Consider the following 23,977-nt stretch of genomic DNA (forward strand, 5'->3'; position numbering starts at 1 on the left):
GTGTCATGTAACTGTATAGTACTGTATTGTAAACAAGTCATTCCATCACCATATTCCTGTGGATGCTGGAATTCCCAACAATGTGGGCACCCTTCCCTACCAACACTTGCTTGTTAAGACTTATTGGCAGACTTGACTGCTGATCAATTATAACTTGAATTTTGTGTGTTTATTTGGAAAATAATGTAATCACTATAACTTTAACCCTTGTTACACAACAGATGAAACATGTACAGTTTTTCAAAATTTTCTTATCTTCTTTTCTTTCTTCATGCTTCCTTTACCCCCTTATTTTTATTCAATGCACCCCAATTGTACCTGAGGTTTCTACTGCCCCCCAATCATTCCAGCACCCCCCAGGGAGTGGTATTCCCCACTTTCAGAGCCTCTGAACATGGTTAAGTTTAGAGACATTCCTCACCAGGTTTGGCCCAGTGTAATGAATTTTTTGGCCCTAGAAACTCTTCAAAGACCATTTACTAAGTCATAGATTCAAGCTCTTGGAACTCCTAACTCTATTCAAGGCTCAGGCTAACTACCACTTCCTCCTGAAGCCTTTTCTGATTTCTCCAAGGAGATTACATTCTCTTTACTTTCTATACATTCTATATTTACTTAACTCCATACATATTTTTTCCCTTGGAAAATATATGCTCTTTTGATGAATGGGGCTCTTTTCATATTTGACTTGTTAGCTCCAACACTCAGCCCAGCCCTTTGCACATAGCAAGTACTTAACAGGTATTTGTTGAATGGAGTGGTTTTGCTCTTTGGTTGTGGAAGGAGTAGCTACTCTAAAGGAATCCAAGATGCTTGTACTGAAGCCAGTAGGATGCACTCAATGCATGAAAAGACTATAAAGATTTGTGAGTTCTTACAAGGCAGAAATACATAGTATCTTTTGAAATCCTAAACATTTGTGGAGCTATTAACTCAGATACCTATTAATCTAGGCAACTTTTTCCCTTGTCCTCTTTGGTCACTCGATCTTATTTAAATTGCCAATGGAACACAGAAGTGCTGTGAAGCTATCATAACAGATGGGAGCTCAATTAGTTAACGCTTCGAGGGGGGGGAAATGAAGGAGTCATTTCAAATGAGCTGGAAGCCAACAGAAGAATTTGTAATAATCAGTCGGGTGCCAATTAGAAAGGGTGGGTCCCTGGGTTTTTAATGGGTCCTACTTTGTCTGCTCTATCCAGGCTCACTTCCCCTCCCCCTCCCCATCCTCAACATAAAATGAACCCTGAAGGATCTGGGGAAGAAACAGTGTTTTAATAAAAATATTTTACATGACAAAAGGAGGTAAATGTATCCTGAAAGTGAAAACCAAAAAGCAGAGGGGGAAATCTGATTTTATAGAACTGCATTGTAATATAAAACCAGATTTGTATACTTATAAATATAAGTTGTGTGCACTCCTCCTCTGCCAGGAAACTACATTAGACACATCTGTATAAAATATATTTCCAATTTAACCAGTCTGGAATGACCACATTCATTTTCTAGTTCACTGCAAGGGTAAGTAACATAATAAGCACAATGTATTCTCCAAATTTAATAATTTAACATGCTCGCTTAGTTAACTCATTATTGCCAATGATACATCTTGGGCTTTTTTTTTCCTCCTATGGAAAACACCAGGCAGAGCGATGGAGTTTGAACACTTGAGATAAAAATAAACTAGTTTTATCTTCCTGGTGAACCTGAGTTTTGGGAAATAAAAGAGGATGTTTTGCAGTTAAAAATAGGCTTTTTCCATAGGTCATTGTAAATCTCACAATGCTTTGGGAAAATGGCACGTACTCATTTCATATATGAAAAACAAGCAAGAAGAACCAGGTGAAAATTGTACAAGTAAGTATGTGAAGGTACTTAAAGAGAAAATCAACCTAAGAAGGTGGCAGGGGGTAGGGAAGGGCGGTTGTATTGTTTTGTAATTAGAACATGGGCTCTCATTGATGTAACACAGACATCATGGAATTACGTTTTATTGTGCACTTTTAAATGCAGGAAATCTATCCCATAGAGATGCACTATGTCATTTCCAGAGGGGCTCCTTTTGGCTACAGCTGAAGGACTAATATTTAAATACATGAAATATGCAACACAACATGAAAAACCAAATTAGTTGAAAACAGGTGCAACTTTTCCTTGTGCATTTCCATTCTCAATTTTCATTTTTTGATCATTGCTCAAAATTCAGGAGAGAGACCCACACCACCACTATCACATACACAAAAATACAATTAGTTTATATATGGGTGCTGAGTTTTCCAAAATAGTTAATAGATTTTTTTTCAGTGTGCATAATAATAGTTTCTCTGAATTGATTAGAAGAATTTAAGGTGTGCTAGACTTTCACCCTTTCTATTTCTAACTATAAAGTCTTTTAATAGGGTTCAGAGATCTGGCACTAAAAGGTATCTCAGAGCTCATTCTAGCCCAATCCCCTCATTCTAGAGAATACTGGCGGACATTATAAAACTTGCCCAAAACCAAGTTTGGAGTGTCAGAGCTAGGATTCAGAACCAGGGCCTTTGACAATAGAACCAGTACTCATTTCACTCTATTACACTGCCATGCCCTTGATAAAGGAAACATCAAAACATTTTTCTATGTAATGGAAATCTGAATATATGCCATAACTCTCTTGGCCTTCATATCTCTTTGTCCTCCCCTCCCCCCCTCCTTTTTCTATTCCCTGATGTTCACCTTGGCAATAATTTGGAAAATTGTCAGCATGATCACTGTTAGAAAGTAAAATAAAAACCATCCCAAAAGAGAGGATATATAACTGAGAAACTACTATATTTTGATAAATATGGAAGCATTTAAGTCCATTCTTATGCTTCTACAAGGACTATGCCTCTATCTTTAGGAAAAAAGAAAACTTGGCCAACTGTCATTGGTAACTCATTATGGTGTCTAAAATATATAAATACCCTACAAAACAGAACTGTTTTGAAATTTAAAACAAAAACAAAAACAAAACAAAGGGCAGAACTTTTAAAAAGCTCTAAGAAACATTTGGGAGATAAATTTAGTTTCTTAACCTGATACTCCTTTAGGGAATTAGTCTCTATAGATATCGTATAAGACTCTAAAGCAGATTTAACATAAAATATTGCTTACATACTATTCCCCAGTTTCCTCAGGTACTAGGGGATTTTCACAAAGACATAGGAAGACCAGTAATGCATAAAACAATAGGCTTTTATTACAGCATATTCCATTTACCCAATGGAGGTTAGAAAGATGGATGAGCTGAGGCAAGGTCACAACAGGAAGAGGCATCATAGAATCATAGATTTAGAGCTGGAAGGGACCTCAGAGGCCCTTGAGTCCAATCTTGTCATTTTTATGGGTAACAAAAAAGGCATAGAAGGGTTAACTGACTTGTTTAGGGTCGCACGGCTACTAGGTTTATGAAGCGAGATTTGAGCCCAAGTATTTCTGACTTCGTCCAGTTCCTTACCCATTACACCAGTGGCATCAAATCCAAATAGAAACAGGGGCCACTAAACATACATAAAGATCCTTTCTGGCTGCATATTGACTTAGAGAACCATATATTAGCATTATCTCCATTCTATTTTTATTTATTTTGTTAAATGTTTCCCAATTACATTTTATTCTAGCTGGGGCTCTGCCTGAGCTGCCCCTTGTTTGACACCTTTGCAGTACACCATGCTTCCTTTCATTTAGAGCTCTTTACCTCTGTTTCTTGTCACTATGTACATGATTGGGGGGAGTGAGGATGTTTGGGTTCTTTATCTTTTTCACAGGCTTATCCATCAGTCATGGTGGTGATTTTTATAGAGATGGTGAACTTAATTTTGGCTCTTGCTTCCTATGTCATAAACTAGTAGAACAAACCAGGGGCCGACAAGGATCCAATCACCATTTCTGACTTCTTGTAGGCTTCTTTTTAGTAGGTACTTTGTTTTTTTTTTTTTGGCGGGGGGGGGGGGGGTTCTTTTTTTTTGACTTTTGTATTCCCAGTGCCTAGGACAGTGCTTTGTAGGCACTTAATGAATGTTTATTGAATTGAACTGAATAAAAGAGTAACAGTTTCTAATATGTAAATATAAATTCCTATTGGGGGCAATGACAATAATAACTCACATTTATACAGTACTTTAACATATACAAGATGCTTTCCATACCTTATCCCGTTTGATCATCCCAACAGCCCTATGAGGCATTATGCTCTTATTATCTCAATGTAAAATGAAAAGCTGAGATTCCCAGAGGCTAAGTGACTAGTCTAGGGTCATATAGATAACAAGGATGTAAAGTGGGATGTAACTTAGGTCTACCTTGTTTCCGATCCAAAAACATGGTCTGTTAGACAGTTCCACAAAACTGCTGAGGGATACGTACTATATGGAAAGAATGGGAAATATATAGAAGTGGGGAAACAGTGAGTCCTCATCATTTGTCAGTGTCTAGCTTTCTGTCTCCAAACGGCAGGGACAACCTCACAAGTTGGTTTCTAATATGTATTAAAAGATTAACACCCTAAAGATTCCCATTGTTCAGAAATATTCACATGTTAGCCATTATGGTTTAGTTCATTCCAGTGGATTGAAAGCATTTTATATTCCTTATTAATCCTACGAACTATCTATAAACCCGTAATTCTATAGACATTGAAACCCTCCCCACCTTGAGGAATAAGGAGGACTTGTTTAACGGCCATAAAAACGATTCATGACAAAGTAATTTAGGAAATGGAATGTAATTATCCAAACGGAACCATAGTTAGAACACTAGGGTTAGCATTACTATTACATGTGCACAAAGGGCTTTGGAATTTTTAATGACCGCTAGTCTATTTTATGTTTAATCAGCAGATGGTGGCTTATTTGGAAACAAAGAAAAAGCAGCAAGGAGAGCACATAAAAATTCATTTCTTTACTCTTTGCCTTTCCATGTCCATGCATGGTTATTTCAGGGGACATGATGAGAGATACCCTCAAAAAAGTATAAATATCAAAATAAACAGGTTTCTCTCTTATGAAACATTTTATGTGGTATATGTATGTGTGTGTGTATGTATACATACACTCATTTATATTATGGTCCATTAAAGAATTAGTTTATCGATAAAGACAATGCAGTGCAAAAGAATTATCTTTTGAGGCATCTGATTTTTGTTTCTTCCTTTTTGGACAGCCTAGGATTATATCAAGGCAAGTCAGAAATCAAAATTTTATTCTAAATGACCCATGAATGCCACGTCAAAAAGATATAAATCCCATACCATGATAAGCACTGTTTCACAAAATGGGATTTTGCCTGAAAACTAAAGCCACATTTCATTTGGCATTTTTTTTGGAATAAGTTATAAAAAAGTATCTATGTTACATAAAAGAAAAAAAAAGCAACCTTAAATTAAAGCTGAAGAGATTAAGAAAAAATCCCCTAATAGTAGTGATGGCAAAACCAATAGCTAATATTTATAAATCACTTTAGGGTTTTCAAAATGCTTTATATATGTTACTTCATCTGATTCTTACCGTAATGCACTTTACCAACAAGGAAACTGAAGCATAGAGGTTAAGTGTCTTGTAGATCCCCTACTTGTATAGTAGTGCTAAATTCAATATATTGTTTTCCAAAAGTGGACCAGAGTGATGACCTTGAATTTGATCCCTGGCAAAATTCTAGAATGGATTATTAATCATGTGGTTTGTAAGTACTGTGGGCTAGTCTGGGAAACCTGTGTTTTTTTTCTTCCCTTTTTTTTGGCTTAGTCTTTCTCTGTTGAACTGTCTATTCTTAAGACAGATTTACTCCTTCTGGGTAGACCTCCACCTTCCCCTCCCCTCATCAGATCTGGAATTTTGTGACTTTCAGTCAGCTTTCTATCAGTGTCATTAGAAGTGAGAAGCCAAGAAGCCAATCAGACAGCTAGAGACTCCTATGTCTCCACCATAAAACCTCTCCTCCTTCTGAACATGTGTGGTGCTCTGAAACATGGGCCCTGGGGCTCTGTACTATATATTTTCCTCTAGGAGCTGTGTCCTCCATCATGGTATAATATGTCATCTCCAAGGAATGTACTGTCTTAAGAAGCAAGAAGTGATAAGTAGGAACCAACGTGGGTTTATTTAGAATATTTTATACCAAAACAACTTTTATGTCTTTTCCTGAAAATGCTAATGTTTTATCGTTGCTGTTCAGTCATTTTTCCAGTTGTGTCCAACTCGTCATGACCCCATTGGGGGTTTTCTTGGCAAAGATATTGGAGTGGTTTGCCATTTCCTTCTTGCGCTCATTTTACAGATTAGAAAACTGAGACAAACAGGGTTAAGTGACTTGTCCAGGGTCACATAGCTAGTTAGTATTTGAGGCAAGATTTAAATTCAGGAAAATGAGTCTTACTGATTCCAGGACCAGCACTCTAACCACAAGCCAGTATAACTTCATTTTAGCTGAATGTCTCATGTTATACTTTTTCCCAAGATGGCTCTGCTCTTAAGGAAAATGACTTTTGTGATAGTATGTAGGATAGACTGAAGTGGTGAGAGACTTGACCCAGGTAGACCAATTAGGAAACTTTTGTAGAGGGTAGGTGTCTAAGTGGACAAAAGGGGCCAGATGTGAGAGATATGATGGAGGTGGAGATGGCAGGATTTGCTGACTTATTGGATATATGGAATGAGTGAGAACAGGAATTTGGGAAGAATGGTATTTCCTGAAGGGGACAGATAATGAGTTCAGTGTTGGACATGTTGAGTTTGAGATGTCCTTGAGATATCTATTTTGAAAAAAAATATGCAATAGGCCCCTATTGCACTATGGGACTTCAATTCAGGGGAAAGACAGGGACTGAGTAGATATATAGACTCATAGACACCTACATACAGATATGTGATAGATAGATATCTGTGAATCCTTTGCTTAGAGATGATAGTTAAACCCATGGGAGCTGATATTAACAAAAGAGCGAGTGTAGAACAAGAAAAAAAGTGGGCCTGGGACAGAAGCTTGGTTGGCCCCTACAGTTATGGAGGCAAATATAGATGATGAGCCAATATGATTCTCTCTGGAGCTATCAAGCACTTTCTTCCATATGTTTAAAGATGGCTTTTGTTCCCTCCTTTTTTTTCCTCCAAGATAAATACTACAAATTTCCTCGACAGATCTTCATATGGTATGATTTTTGAGGCCCTTACCATCCTGGTCCTTGGTACCAGCTCCATCAATTCTATATGTTGATCAGAACTGGACACAATGTTTCCCAAGCAGTATCTTTGGTTGTTCTCGGGGAATGGTTGTAGATGTAAGGGCGGTACCCTTAATTTTGTCATTCAGTAGACTTTAAATCTCATGATATCCACGATGCAGAAGAGATGTTAGGTATCTCTACTAGGGTAGGACTCTCCAGGCTGGTCCAGTACTTCAAGTTTGAGATTGGAAGGGAATGAGTCCATTGAATAGTTAGTAAAGGAGGCTTACTTAGCCATAGCAGAAGAACATTCAGAAAAATGAAATCATACTCTTGGAGGATATAGTTGATTTCCTTGAGTTGTTTCTGGTCTGCCAGTTTAAAAATTCAGGGTCCAACTGGGATGTGTGTTTGTGTGTGTGTGTGTGTGTGTGTGTGTGTGTGTGTGCGCACATGTTTTGTTTTCAAGTGACACGAAAGCCATACCAATGATGGCTCAAGTCTTAATCCCTGAGCCACTGAGCCATTTCAGTCTTGAGGATGTTATCAATGCTTTTTAAGGAGAAGAGTTCCCCCATTCCACATGGCTAGAGACTCCGGTGAATATTCCTACTATCTCAGTATAAATATTTTGATAGAAATAGAGTCCCTGGCAGAAAAGGAACTTGGGAGTGTAATTTATAAAAGTGTTTGGGCAAAAAAAAAATCCCCTTTCCTTTCCTTTTTAAGACTACCTCGAGCACAGTTCAATTTAATGTATTCCAATTCAACAAAGATTTCTTAAGCACCTACTGTGTTCAGAGCTTTTTTCCAGAAACTGTCAAGTTACAAATTTCTCATCTCCAGAGTTTATGTTCTAATTGAAGGACGTGACAGACTCAAATAATAAGAGGATCCAACCTCAAATAGTTGCATGTTTTGAGGTGCTTTTGGCACTTGAAGAAATGGACTTATTACTTCTTACCTCCATTTGTTTTCGTTTGCATATAGGTCTGTCCATGTATGTGTATAGAAAGAGAGAATCTTAGAAATATAAAGGGCCTTAGAAGTGGCACAGTGTCTAGAGTCCTGGGCCTGGAGTCAGGAAGACCTGAGTTTAAATGTGACCTCAGACAGTGGCTGAGTGACCCTGGGCAAATCACTTAACCTCTTTTTCTCTGCTTCAATTTCCTCAGCTGTAAAATGGGATAATAACCGTGCCTACATCTTGGGTTGTTGTGAGGATTAAATGGGATATTATTTGTAAGGCACTTAGCACATTACCTGGCACATAGCATCTGCTCGATAATGCTTATTGTCTCCATCAAGGCAAACCCCAACATTCTACATATAATCAAAGTCACACTGTTTATAAATGTCTGAGCCAAGATGAAACAATGGGTTTCTTGATTCCAAGGCCACTGCTCTTTCTACTTTGTTATACTGCCTTCCAAGGTGAAACAGCCTTCACTTCTCTAAATCTATTTTCCAGAATTTCCTTTTTTCTTTCCCTTCCTTATCCCTTGGGTTTGGAGTCAGGCCTCTGGCATAAAAGCAGTCATGCTTCTTTAATGGCAGGGGGGTAATTAACAAGCAATTGCTTGGATACTGACAATTCTTTGAGGTGAGATACTGAGTGGTAAATGCATTAGTGATTTTTAGGTAAACCTGGCCATAACATGGTTAAAATTCAACTTGTGAAAATCTGTGACAACAGGGTCCCAGAGCAAGGCCAAATCAAAAATGATTCAATTTGAAGAAATAAACCTCATATTTCTAGTTTGCCTGATCTAAAAATATAATAAATAATAAAAAATAGATGCATAATTTAAGTCTGCCCAAGGACAACTTTAAATTATGTGACCAACATAGCTATGCAAAAATATTGATAGATGAATTCCTTGGCTATTTAATAACAGAGTATAATCCCTCAAGACTTCACTCAGCAGTCATATCCAATCACATAAGCATTCATACACCTCTCACATCACTTGGCACCATATATAAACAATTTAAAGAAATAAACTTGTTGACAGACATAAAAATACTATGTGGATTTTAAACCGAGGAGTTGGGCTAGGCCTTTCTCAATTGAAAATGGAATATTGAATGTTATTGGCATTTTGTAAAAGCATAGGCATAGCATTGTTCCAAATATTAAAAATGAAAACTATATGAAGCCTTGTATTTTTAATCCCTTTCCTTCTTCTATGTCCTTATTAATAAATGTCACCCATTGTCACTGAAGCTTCCCTTTATTATTTTACATAGGCAAGAATGCCTAGTATTCAGTAATGCCATAATCTGTGATTCCCTACAACAAAAGAGATTGTAGGGAGGTGATAGGATGTATGTATTAGCTTGCTTTGGAGTCAGGAACTTAAATTCAAGTTATGCTTTTGACAAATACTAGTTGTGTGACACTGGCCAAGCCACTTAATCTATTAATCTCAGGCAATTGTCTAATTGAATTAGAGATACATTGCTCATTTAAACCAATGGAGAGAGGTTTCTGGACTGAGAGTTCTCCACACCAATGAAATCACACGTCTGGAGAAATTTTTTTTTAAAAAAAGAAATTTTTAAAAACAGTGATGCTATTGAAGTATTTTTCTAGTATTGCAGTGTAAGTACTTCTGCATGTACCCCAGGCACTTGGTACCAGTAAGGAGGCTTTAGCTGATGGGCTTTGGGGAAAGCAAATTGGACTTGGAATCAGATCATCTAGGATCAAGGTCTTTCTCTGTCCAATGAGTGACCTTAATATGATTACCTTTCAGGTACCTTTTGGCCCCAGTATCCTACGATTTCTTCATAGGATAATAAAACTGTAGATCTGGTAGGGACCTTAGAGGTCATCGAATCTAACATTTCCCGTTTTACAGATAAGGAAACTGAGCTGTAGTGAAATTGAAGCATTATAGCCAGGGTCACACAGCTAGAAAGTAAATGAGGTAGGATTTGAATCCAGACACTCCTAATTACAAGTCTAGTCTTCAATCCGCCACACCACTTTGCCTCTCATTCTGTGACTGTGTGGTTTTGGCTAGATCATTTTACGTCTCTAAGCCTTGGTTTTCATACCTCTTAGGTGGAGAGAATAGCATTTGTGCTGCTTAACCCAGAGGAGTGTTGTGAGAAAAATTAATTGCAAAATGTTAGGTCAACTGGGTTATTAATTAGTAAACACTAAAAGAATAATTCAAAATGTATGAAATCTTGGTAGAATCTACTGTGTTACTTCTATTTCTGCACATCTCTGACACAGTCATGTAGAATGTAATGGTATTTCCCATATAAGCTAAACTCTAGACTTTATTTTCCTTTTAACTTTACAAGTGAAGACCCCAAACCACACACTCAGTTTCTATTTTATAACATTCTGATGCTACTCATAAAGGAGGTAAAAGACTGCTGTGTGTGGAGGTTCAGCCCTCATCGGAATATGAAACACACATCTGCGTTTTGCTCTCTTTTCAGTGAACTGAAAAATGAACCGAATAGATGAAATTATCAATGCTGTCACCTGAGTTCGCAGGATACTGTGTGGAGGTGCCCTGGTCAGAAAGCTCTGGCTGTTAATTAGCTGCCTTAATGAGGTAACAAATCATCATGATCAGATTATGGATTTCATGTGAAATAACCAAATTAGTTCTATTCTACTATCCTGAACCCAAAGGTCACCATGGCAGAGCTTCCAGAATCTGAAGGGAGACAGATGTTCTTTCTTCTGTGGCTTTTGCATTTTGGAGGTTAACTGTTTTCACTTTTACTCCTATGTACATTTCCCTCAGCAGGTATGCAACAGCCTGTAGATTCAGCTGTCTATAGTTCCTGAAACTTTAAAAATTCATGGCAGTGTGGCAATTACAGTCCCTTTGCCCAGAAAAATATCAAAGTCTGGATTATATTTTTCTGTACTAACTTTTGGGACCAACATTTAGCTTTTAGGAACTGGACTATGTTAGTGCTATGATATGGGAATTTAGAATGTGACTGGGGCAGGAGTGGCACTAGCCCTGGTATTCCTGAAAGTACTAATGTACGCTGTTGTTATTTAGTCATGTCAGATTCTTTGTGCCCCCTCACCCCTTTTGTGGGAGAGGTTTCTTGGCAAAGATGCTGGAGTGGTTTACTAGTTTTCTTCTCCAGCTCATTTTACAGGTGAGGAAACTGAGGCAAAGAGAGCTAAATGACTTGCACAGCATAACACTGCTAGTAAATGTTTCAGGTCAAATTTGAACTCAGGTCTTCCTGACTCCAGGTCTGGCACTCTATCCACTGCGCCACCTAGCTACCCACTAGTGTATATACATTTTTAGTAATAACTTCATGAATTTAAATGTGTATCACAACTCCTCTTTCTCTATTCTACTGGAACAATTCTGTGTGCATAGAGATCCGTGTAAAAGACAATGAAATAATAGCATATTTCAAGTTTTACTGTCTATACAGATTTGCAGTTTTGTTCCTACCAAGAGTATTTCTGGCAGCATTAGATATGGGTTTTGCATTGTGTATCACAATCCTTTTTTTAAAGTTTTTATTACTGCCTTTTTCCTACCTCGATCATTTCCCAGTATACTCTATCCCCAATTATACCACCCTTATAATATAGAAAAACCAACCTGCGAAACACTATCTGATAGTGTTTGCAATATTCCATGACCAGAGTCCCCCCTCTGCTCAAACAGAAACATTTTTCATCATCTGTTCTCTAAGGCCAAAATTGTCATCGCAATTAATCTAAATTCCATGGCATTTTAGTATAGTTTTAATTTTCCTTATTATAGTCAGTGTAGCATATACTATATATTTGCATATACAGTATATACTGTACATACAGTATAGTAGATATATTGTTTTCCTGTTTCACAATATGCTTTTAATATAGCCACACAACGGTTGTTTTTTCAAGTCTATATGCAACCAAAATACGTTAACACAGAAACAAAATTATTGAGGTACACAAAGTGTCCAACACCTCTAATCAATACGGGAGAGCACTGTAGACATAAAGTATGCTGAGTAGGCTTTAAGGCTTTATTAAAAAGGAGAAGTGATGGATGTCAATTCCTGTGCTGACAAGTCAAGTTTGTTGTCAGCTAAAAGTGGATAATGGAGTCCAACCTTAAACGGTACTTAAATTATTTGGGTAATGTTTTCACTCTTGAAATGTTTTAGTTAAATTGATTCAAATTTTATCACAAAGTCATAGAACCATAGAATTACAGATTAGAAGCAACCTCAATGACCATCTAGTATAAGCTATGCCAAAATGAATTCCCCGTTACAATGGAGCCAACCAGTGATCATCTAGTGTCTGCTTGAAGACCTTTATGGAGGAGAAAGCCACTACTACCCAAGTCAGGGCTGTGCTGGAACCAAATTAACCATATTTCCCCGTGTATAAGATGCACCCTTTTTTGAAAGATTTTGCGTCTAAAAACTGGGTACTTCTTATACAGTGGTTATAGATTTTTTTACTTGCATCTCCTGCTTTTTTGCGCTTGTTGTCTTTGCACTCATTGTTTCCCACCACGTTCTAGCCAGAAATGGCTCAGAGAAGATTTTTGTACAGTGCTAAATTCAAGTTAAACATGATCCAGTTTGCAAAAGTGAATGGAAATAGTGCTGCTGAACATAAGTTTGGTCCTCCTCCAACTGAGAAAATCCAAGACTGGCTTTGGGAAGAAGAAACCCTAGTGAAAACACCATGGTAGAAGAAGGACATGAGAGGCAAGTCAGCAAAATGGCCTGATTTAGAGAGGGAATTGAAGATGTGGATTGAAGAGCAAAGGGCAATTGGAATTCCTGTGTCCACAAAGATGGTTCAGCATGAGGCAAGAAGAATTGCTGATGAAAAAGAAGTTACTGATTTTAGTGGAGGACACAATTGGTGCTTCAGGTTCATGAAATGGAATGGACTAAGTATACGTACACACACCAGACTTGCCCAAAAGATGCCTGAAAGTTATGAGCAGAAAGTCCGTGAATTACATCATATTATTGTAGGAATTTTATGATGAATAAAACTTGAGTTCAATAACTTTATGTATTACATTTTCTTTTCAAATTTCAGGCCCCAAAATTAAGATGCATCTTATGCATGGGGAAATATAGTAGTTCTCCAATATTAAATTTTCAATGTGAGCATTTATACCCAGGAAATCAGCAAACACTACAAATCAGGGCTTGATTTAACTTAAGAAAGAGATGAAAAAATGTTAATATTGTAGATTATATTTAAAAGCATGTCCCTGGGGTACATTTTTGGGAGATCAGTTATTAAACATTAACCAGCACTCTACTAAGTGCACCCCACTTGGGACAACTCTAATTGTTAGGAATTTTTTCCTGATAGCCAATATAAAATTGTCCCTTTGCCACTTCTGCTTTGTCATTGCTCCTAGTTCTGACCCCTGGGACTAAGCAAAACAAGTTTAATCTTTCTTCCCCATGGTGGTTCTTCCGGTACTCACATCCCTTTTGAGGCTTGTATTCTTCAGCCAAAACCTTCCCATTGCCTTCAATTGATTCTCATATAGCATGGTTTTATCTGCTAGTAAGCAAATGACAGGGGTGATGGTGGATTCTTATAATTGAGGCTACTGAGGAGATGGAGGCTGGTGAATACCTTGAACTTGGGAGTTCTGAGCATCAGTAGAGGTAAAGAGGTCAGTATACACAATAAATCTGGCATCAAATACAGTACGTCCTGAAAAGCTGGGGGTGGGGCACTAAGTTGCCTGGGAAGGAGTGGGGTGAGCCCACCCAAGTAAGAAACAGAGCAGGCTTAAGGTTTTGTACTCATCAACAATGGCATTTGGCCTATGTATCCCCACCCCACAAAAAAAGAGTCAAACACTGCCCATAGGTGGAAAAACACTGAGAGCCAGTCAAACCCAAAGAAAGAATAAATTCATGTAGAAAGATGGTCTTCAGTAATGCAAATCACCTGACCTGCAAAACCCTTTTGACTTGTTTTGTGAATAACAAGACACAGAGAACCCCAAAGAAAGCATTTGTGAGACAAGGTTTGAAAGTCTTGCTTTTGGTTGCCTTTGAAAGGCATCAGAACTGCTTCCTTTTTTGAGGCAGGGCTTTGCTCATTCTGTTTATCTTATGTCAAAGCTAACAGTCTTGATGATTTTGAGTGATGCAAAATGATGGAGAATTGATATAGCCGTTTGTAGATAAGCATGTCTGTTTCAGATGATCATGTTTCTGCATACAAGCTGTAATATATACAGAGTAGTTGGTTATAATGTTTACAGACATGAGAATGAAATAAATACCATCATCTCTTAATCCTGCAAAGACAAACCTGTCATAGCATTAAGCAAACATATGAAAATACATTGCCTTTCAGAGGTTTTCCTCTTACCATAGGTCTGTTCTGTCTGACCTTGGGGTAGGCAAGTACATACGCTCAGATGAAATAAATTTAGATTTCTGCTATTGAATACATACACTGGGATCTGGAGGCTCACAACAGTTTTTCTTTTAATATAAAGGAAATGACAAAAAATAAAAATAATGACAAAATGAGCTGAAGCAAGCACAGAGTACATAGAAAGGTGTAGAGTAGACCCTTAAGTGTGATAAATATGAGAACAAAAATGATATGAACCATCAGAAAGTGACATTTGTAATTTTTGCCCTAAAATAGATAATGCTCACTGACAGAAATATCATCAGGAGAGATACCATACACATTAGAAAAGACAATTTTCTATTGACTTCTGAAAGAGCAAAATCCACCAATCATATCTATTTGAAAACCTACTCTATGGCAAGTGCTGTGTGAGTTACTAGAGGTGATTCAGAAACATAGATCTTGACTGAGTAGAACTACCAAGAAACTGTCTGGGGAGACAAAGTTAATAGTTAAGAGTGGTACTGAAGGGGGCAGAAGGGAGTTTTCAGTGTGGACAGAAGCTAATAGCATCTTGGTAGGACTTTAGCTGGTACCCTGAGGATATGCAGAATTGGGATAGGTATAGGGGTAAATGGAAGAAAAAAATTATATAGGGGCTATCAATATGTTTTCACCTTAAATTTCAACAGTTTTAAGGCAGACTCTTATTTAGTTCACTAGAAAGTTTAAGCTAGCTCAAAATTCTCAATAAAATAGAAAAAAAATGTTTTTTCTTGTTATGAGCTTTTGAAGGATATGATCTCATTTATGTGGGTACTCCTTAATGATGTGGGTTGCAACTTATCTATGCCTACCCATCCTGTACAAATCTTGTCCAAAGCTGTCCATTCACCCAACTCAAGAGGTCCATCCAAGTTACTCTGGGACTTACTTTTCACATTTTATTAATAACAATGGGGTTTGTAGGTTGTCTATCAGTTTTTTCTTCAAACCGACTTCATGATTGCCCCATATTTTTTCCAGCTCTATATTTCCTTCATAAAGCTTCCTAAAAGCTTTGAGGATCCTTATTCCAGCCTTTACTATCTCAGATGAATCAGATCTCAGAGCTAGGCTGGCTGCATCTGCCCCTCAGGGTTCTACATATATACCTCTGAGGAGGGTAATGGAGTGGCTTTCTCTAATGCTCTTGGTTTCAGCTCCTCTTGTATGTCGCCCTTCAAGAGTACCAGCTGAAAACCATTTAGACATTCTTAAGCAGTTTTTAGACTATCCCATGGAAACATGGCACTATTTCTAGGACTGCTAGTTTCTCCTGCTATTAATACAGTTAGCATATGACTTATAAGAATAAAAGAATATATGCTGCCCATGGACTCCTTTTTTACTTCTGAGACTCCACCGCACTTGTCTTTTCTGCATTCTGAACAGCAAAACTTGATTTGGTCTCTATTTAATGAGTCAATCATCAAGGATTTATTAAATTCCCACCACGTGTCAGACATTGTGCTAACTGCTGGAATATAAAGAAAGAACAGAAACAGTTCCTGCCCTCCAGGAGTTTACATTCTAATAGGGGAGACAATATATGTTAATTAAAATGTATAAGAAAATAGAGTAGATAGAAGGTAATCTTTGGAGGATTGGCATATTAGTTGGGGGAATTGGGGCAGGAAGGACTTCTGGAGGAAATAACATTTGAGTTCAGTCCTAAAGGAAACAAGGAATTCTAAGAGATAGAGGTTGATAGGAAGAAGATTCCAGGCATGGGGAACAGCCAGTATATAGGTACTGAGATGAGAAACAGATAGTTGTTTATGAAGAACGGTAAGGAGGCCTGTGTGATTGAACTATAGCATGCACAGAAGAGAGTAGAATGTAAGAAAATTGGAAAGGCAGGAAAGAAAGGTCCAGAGAAGGAAGAACAGAAATGAGGATTATGGGTTGTTCTGAGATCATTGGTGTTGGGATATGGGCAAACCTCCATGAGATTGGGGGAAAGACAGTAAGTAAATTTGTGAGCTGTTCTTTGTATAACTCAATGGCATATGGACCCAACTCAGATAAAGGTAGTAGGAACAATATTTGGAGGCTCACTTCTGAGGAGCATGAAATAAAATGGGCCATTTGGATTTCTTTCTAGCTGTCCCCGCATTTTTAATCAGAAATTAACAAAATCTCACAAATAGATTTGAAAAAAAAAACTTCTGAAAAAAAATTGAATTTGAGAGAGCATAGAAAATTATTCATTATTTTGTAAGACTTCTCCAAGTGAAAGAAAGGCTAGTTTTTAGATAAATTACCTAATCTTTTTTTTTGTATAGAATATGAGGGGACTAGTGCATTGCATTAACTGGGCAGGGGGTGCGAGAGACACACACACACACACACACACACACACACACACACAGAGAGAGAGACAGAGAGAGAGAGAGAGAGAGAGAGAGAGAGAGAGAGAGAGAGAGAGAGATTGATTAAGAGATTGAGAAACATTCTTTGGCTACAAGGGTTTTGAGGAATTTTTCCTCCTTACTTCCTTTCTGCCTCAGGTTAGTAGATGCAAGTTTCTCCCAGAGGGATAGGGGCCATGTAGAGAATGACAGCTATGTAAAGTGACTAAAAAATATCCATTAATACAGATCTTGACTTGAGTGATTTTTTTAAATGGCTGAGTCACAGTGATAATATGAGGCTTCAAAAAATTCACTTAGACTTTAAAGAAAAAAGAAATCCTATCTTTCAAAAGACCCACAAACCCATGACCATAACACATGCACATATATATTTTTATCTTTCACCAATGTTTTAAATTGGTATGGTTTTGTCTGCAGGATATAGGAGGAAATGATCCGAGTAACGATCATTTCCTCCAGCATCCTGCAGACAAAATCATAACAGTTTGAAACATTGGTGATATTGGCTTGTCCGAACCATCCAATATTCCAGCAACAAAAACTACATTGGAATATTGGTTATGCCAGCCTTTTTTCTTTACTGTATGCATAAAAGGGAAATACTTTTGGAAAGAAGAGCCCTTCCCCTATTGGCAGGCTAATTTGAATATGCACTGTGGAATATTAAAAGAATATTGGCATTACTCACAGAAGACTCTGGGGTGTTGTTTAATTTAAACTGTTCTCTCTTTGAGTTTGCTAAATAGGAAGTGAAAACTGGAAAATGGTGAGACGAGTGAGATGTGGATTTTCCGGAACTTCACAGGTCGTCTAGTCCATCCCTCTTGTTTTCAATCCATTTCAAATTGTGATAAATGGAAAGACATATGTCTGTGTTTAATATTTGAATTTGTAAAACATCCCCTAAGTTTCAAGGCCAAGGTGTTTAAAAGGGCGAGGATAAAACAAAACCAAGTCTCATTTTTAACTGCTCATACGTTCCTCATCAATTCCCCCCCTCCAAAAAAAAATTAAGAAAGAAGGTATAATTATTTTGTGGCCAATTCTCCTCTTCAAGGTTGCCCTCTAACCTAGGCTAGAGAGCGTGGGATTTAAAGTTGGAGGGGATGACAAAGACTAGCCAATGGAGTTATTAATGTGATGTTTATAAACTTACTTTAAAAAAAACCCCTCTGTGTGTGTGTGTGTATCTTTGAAAACTGTATTTCAATATATTTTATTTTCTTGGTAATAATATGTTCTTTATTTTATGATTTAAAAAAACATTATTTTGATAAGGAATCCACAAGTTTCACCAAATTTCCAAAGGGATCCAGGACATAAAAATGCCAAGAGCCTTTGATCTAGCCCAACTCCAATCATGGTATGACATTCAGAAATAGACCCAGGTCTAAAAAGAGACATTCTTTGGATGTATTCTGTGAGGGAGATGAATTCTGGCTATCCAAATTCAAAATAAAATGAATAATAGTGGGCAGAAAGATGGGAGTGATTCCTCTACTTAACATTACAAGACCTGGGTTCCAGTCTCAGCTCTGGGCTTCACTTTCCTCATGTGTAAACTGACAGAGGGGGAGGAAGGAGATAGCTTAAATATTCTTTAATGTCCTTCCCAGCTCTGACATTTTGTGACTCTAAGATATATGTTCTTAGGCTAGAGATGAAAAAAAAGATTCCAGGGATCATCATTTAACTCTTGCAGCTGCTAGGCTTGCCCCAGGAATGGTCATAGCAGCTGACTTTACTGATGAAGGGGCTAAAGGGAACAATATTCCTTACTGCAATCAGAGAAGGAGTGTTTTGTAATTATGTGCATATGTTGGTTCTTTATGGCATCCTGATACTAATCAGTGTGTATTTCTGTATATGTAAATATCTACATCAATGAATAACCCTCTACATGTGTGTATATATAGCTGCATGTACTTCGTTAGTTAGATATATAGATAAATACATCTAGAAAGGCTAATTGAATATGAATGAGAGACTATACTAAACTAACATAGATCAAAAAACCTGTCTGCCACAGGTTTGGAGTTTGACCATTTGTGTCTACAAGGTTGTTGCAGTTTCTCACTATTATCTTTATAAAGAAGGTGACAGGGGTGGGGAACAGGACCGGGTCCAAAGCATAAACAGTAAGAGACAGAATTACATTATAGCAATGTGATCTACTCAGAGATACCCTGGAAGGCCACCCAGAAGGTTCTGTTGATGGAGAAAACAGTTCTTTTCAGAGCACGGAGCAGTCAGATGTCACACCTGGGCTTGGGCCTCATGTGGTTTGCTGTGGCTACCTGCTTATTTCCCTGGGCAATTGGAGGTTTGGAAACATCCTGCATTCTGCAAAGAACTCCCTTTGGGTGATAAGTGCTGGCAGAAGAAATTGCTGTATGTACGCGGACCCCAGGGATCTTTCAGAAAGAAGTATCCAGGCCCATAAATGTTATCTCTCCAAACACTTACGTTTTATTGACATCCATTGGATACTCTGTCTAGCAGTGTGGTTCAGTGGGACAAAGAGGCAGTGGATTTAGTGTCAGACGCCCTGGGGTTCAAACCCTTGTGCTGCTTACTTTCCCTGGGTTACCTTGGGCAAGTTACTAACCTATCTATGATTCAGTTTCCTTCTCTATAAAATATTGGTCTTGTACTTAATGGCCTTTCTGCTCAACATCTATCATTGGATGATTTATACATGATCTTTCTTTTTAATGAAATCAGAAGACAATGGAGGAGACTGCATATTTGGGAACATACAGACAGAGCACAGACAGACATTTCTCACCACGTAAGAACCACGTGACAAAATTCATGTGGAGCGCTTGGAGAACACTGAGTAGAATTTATAGGATCGGGGATCGCTGAGCTAGTTTGCGGAGCACCAGAGTGAGATGATTTAATGATTCACCTTCACCTGGAACGATGGCCCCTTTTTTTGGTTTATTTCATGCAGCCGAGCTCATTAGCTTTGTCAGAAACAAGAATGAATGCATTTAAAAAAGCACACACATAACAACAAAAAAAATTGTTTTATATTGGGATTGAGGCACTTTTGGGGAAATAGAGGTTCTCAGACTTTCCTACTACTTACTGAAAACAAACAATCTTGAAAATTTAACCTGAAACTTAAGCTGGATTTATTCAAAATGATCATATGTAGTCTGAAAACATCCATGAGATTTTAAAATGCTTTGTTTTGTTGGTCTTAATAAGACTGTCCTTCGCAGATCTGTTTTCTACCCCCTCTCCCCCCTGGCAAAAGGAAAATTTCCCCAGGGACAGCAATGGTGAATTTTTCAGAAAATAATAGACCTCGTGAAATGGTTCAGTTATCACCAGCATATTTAATTATTTAGGGGGAATTGTTAGCTTCTTTGTCTGTTGGAAGAGGGATTTCATCTCAGTATAAAATCAAACGAAATCAGCAGAATATCTTTCAATTACTTTTCAAGAGTTTCAATAGCCTTTAGGAAATTAGGTGTTGTTTTAGGTCATTTGAGTAAAACCAAACCAGACAAAAGCCATTGAAGTCCTGACAAATTGTCTTAGCAGTATTTCTAGGTGTGTGTGTGTGTGTGTGTGTGTGTGTGTGTGTGTGTATGTATTATATATGGAGATAGAGATAGGTAAACACCTACATATACACATAAACACACTTATATAGGAATAGGGAAAGAGAAGGATGGAGATGGAATCTGTGATTTAGTAATAAAAGGAACTGCCAAATGAGTGGATTCTCTTTATCAATGCAGGTCAGCCTTTTCTCTGCAAGTTGTAGTCTCAGAAAGTTTAAATGATTTGCCCAGGGTCATGTTCAAATGTAGTCGGCATGTGTCAGAGGGATGACTTGAACTCATATCTTCCTGGCTTGGAGACTGGCACTCTATTCCCTATACCACACTGTCTCTCATTATTCTTACTGTAGATTCTAAATGCCAGAAAAGCTACATTAACCTTGGCAAAGGGCTTTATTGTTACAAAACACTACAAGGCATATTTTCTCTTTTTATTCTCATAACTCTCTCACTAGTACCACTTCCAATATTTACGTACTGATTTCCTTGCTTCCTTCAAGACTCAATACACTTTTCTGCAGAAAACTGACCTCTGCAATTACCTTTCACCAACTCTACATGGATTTTATATGCATATAGTTGTTTGCATGTTGTCTCCTCCATCAGAATAGGAGTTCCCTGAGTATAGGGACTGTGCTTTGTGCCTTTCTTTGATTCTCCAGCTTTGATCAGAAAGCCCTGGACATAGTAAGCCCTTGATAAAAGCTTCTGAATGATGATGGTGATGGTGACAACAATATACATGCTTATTTATGAAATGTTATCTCTGCATTACTAATAACCATTTCTCAAATATACGTGCGTGCGCGCATGTGTGTTGGGGGGCAGGGGGAGGCTTAAAAGACCTCTATTAGAATAGCTATCTGTTTTCACAATTCCTTCTTTGCCAAGCACTATTTGGACTAAATAACAGTTGATAGGGAGGAAGAGAATCTTAGTGGATTGAGAGGACAGCTGATGTTCAGGTCTTGCCTCTGATACATACTGGCTCTGTCACTTTGAACCAAATCAATGAGCCTCCTAGTGCCCTGGCAACTCTCTGAGATTCTAAGGTGAAAAATGATTCTAGATATGTATTGGTGGAAGTGAGAATCCTCCTTCAAAGGAATGACACATGATAAAAGAAGATGACAATTACATTTATATAGACTTTAAAGTTTACAACATGTTTTGCATTCACTGTCACATTTGAGCCACATGACACCCCGATGAAGTAGGCTTTGGTTCAGATCTATGCTTTTAATTGTGTTACAAAAGAAGTTCCTGAGTAGAAACTCCCTCCATCCATGACTCTTCATCAACCCCTTTGCAGCTTATAGGTGCAGGGAGTTATCTGGGTTACTGGGAGACTAAATGATTTGCCCAGATTGTTGTTGTTGTGTTTGTCCTTCGTTTTCGAAGAGGACCATGATGTCAGGGAAATGACGACATGACTTGCAGTTGACTTTGATTCAAGTGAGGGAGGGCTGTGCAAGGTCACCAGCCTCACTTTCTCCTCTAGAGTCATCTGGGTCCAGTGACCAGATAGATATTCATCAGGATGACTGGAGGTGACCCAGGATGCAATGAGGGACCCTGGCCCTTTTAGGCTAAGGCCTTTTCATGTACTCACTTAGAGTGAGGTAATGCCCATTCAGTGAGTAGGCCTCTTTAAGAAATGAGTCAAGGGATGACCCCATTAAATGGTTTGCCTAGATCAATTTTTATGTGTCAGAAATGGGACTCAACCAAGGCTTGCTAACACCAGTTCTCTATCTAGTATGTATTCTTGTTTGTAGTGAAGTGTATATTATGGTATTGTCTTAATTTTATTGGTAAGTAAACTAAGGGCTTTGTATAGTTATGATTTTCCTATGGTCAGCTAAGTATTAGAGGCAGTATTCAAATCTACATCTTCAGTACTGCTTATCTACCACTGCGTAAATAGCTTAATCTGTGCCCCCCTCCAATATTCACATTTTCCTTTTCCTCCCTGTATTAGGAATTCTCTCTCTGAATAAAGGGGAGAATAAAGCTTACTGAAGGAAGAAAAAAAGTTTATCAGGTCCCTTTTGAAGCAGTTTTCTGTAGCCTCTGCATATGTCTTCCAGCCCTTGTCCTGAGGGTGAGGATACAGTGAGCTAGAATGGAAGGTGGGAGGTGAGGATCTGGGTTGAAGTTGAAGGAAGAGCTCTTGGAAGATGGATGTTACTATTTAGGAGAGGGGCATCTGGGCAGCTTTAATTTTCCATGCTTTTTTCATCTGTCTGTAGGAATCTCAAAGAGAAAAATAATCTTTTGAAAAGATGTCAGAAATGATATTTAAACATTGATAAGGCTGATTGATTATACTTTTCCTATTTTGTAGTTGGCACATTTTGAGAACACATCTAATGAGCACATATTGACTCATATTCTCCAGTCATTACCAAGATTTATTGACCCCAGAAATTAATATTGACTGGGTCAAAGCAGTCACTGACTTCTCTTGCAGGTCGATAAATCTGGCTATGTATGAACACCAAACCAGTAGTCAATCCGTTTTTCTGAGTAGGTTTTTTTTTCTTTGTTCAGGGAAAGAAAGTTGTGGCAGCTGTCTGCTTCCAGTGGGCCTATCAGGTTCTTAAATGTTTTAGTAACTAGTCATTTGGATTCTGTTTCCAATTTACGTTGTACACTAATAGGGTTTGAATATAAAATGTCCTTCTTATAAGTTAATATGTGTAGGAATAATAAAGCAAGAACATATTTATAACACTTGAATCCCATAAATAATGCCAGAAGAAAAAATGGTGGAATTTAATACATGTGGCAATAACTTACAGACTATATGAATTCTAATTCTATATTCCAATCCTGGCTACAAAGATATATCCTATCTTTTGTATTTATAATCATATACCATGCAATGACTTTTAATAATGGAGATTTGTAGGTATAGGTTAGCTCTCCAAACCTATACCCCAGGGAGAAAAGAGGAAAATCACTACTCAGCATGCTGGAAGAGGAGATAACGGAGGATTTAGAAAGAGAGCACATCATTTTAAAGTAGTTTTCAATAGAAGTACTACGTATAACATTTAATGTTAATCTATCTCCTTAACTACGCTATCATGTGCAAAATTTTACAGAAGGCTATTTATTGTCAGCACTCCCGGAATTTTTGTCCTTATTACTGCTAACTTGAGATATCAGAATTTTAACTAGGGTGAAGCACCTTGAGTGTTGGCCCAGGTTGCTGACGTTTAGAGGTTGCTGATAATACTTGTGCTCTTTCATCAAGTGGAAACAATTTATTTTGTAGCTTAATTGGGCAAGAATAATTAAAATAGAATGCTGTCACTTATCTCACTCCTTCCTCAGATGCATAACAGGTGAAGTCCTTTCCTGGTGGCCTTTACCTTGATCCCTTCCCTAGGTGTGGATTCTCTAGAAAGAAGCTTATGCTATCTAGGATCTTTACCCA

Source organism: Trichosurus vulpecula, chromosome 6 (assembly GCF_011100635.1).
Source record: "Trichosurus vulpecula isolate mTriVul1 chromosome 6, mTriVul1.pri, whole genome shotgun sequence".
In the NCBI taxonomy this organism is placed as follows: Eukaryota; Metazoa; Chordata; class Mammalia; order Diprotodontia; family Phalangeridae; genus Trichosurus; species Trichosurus vulpecula.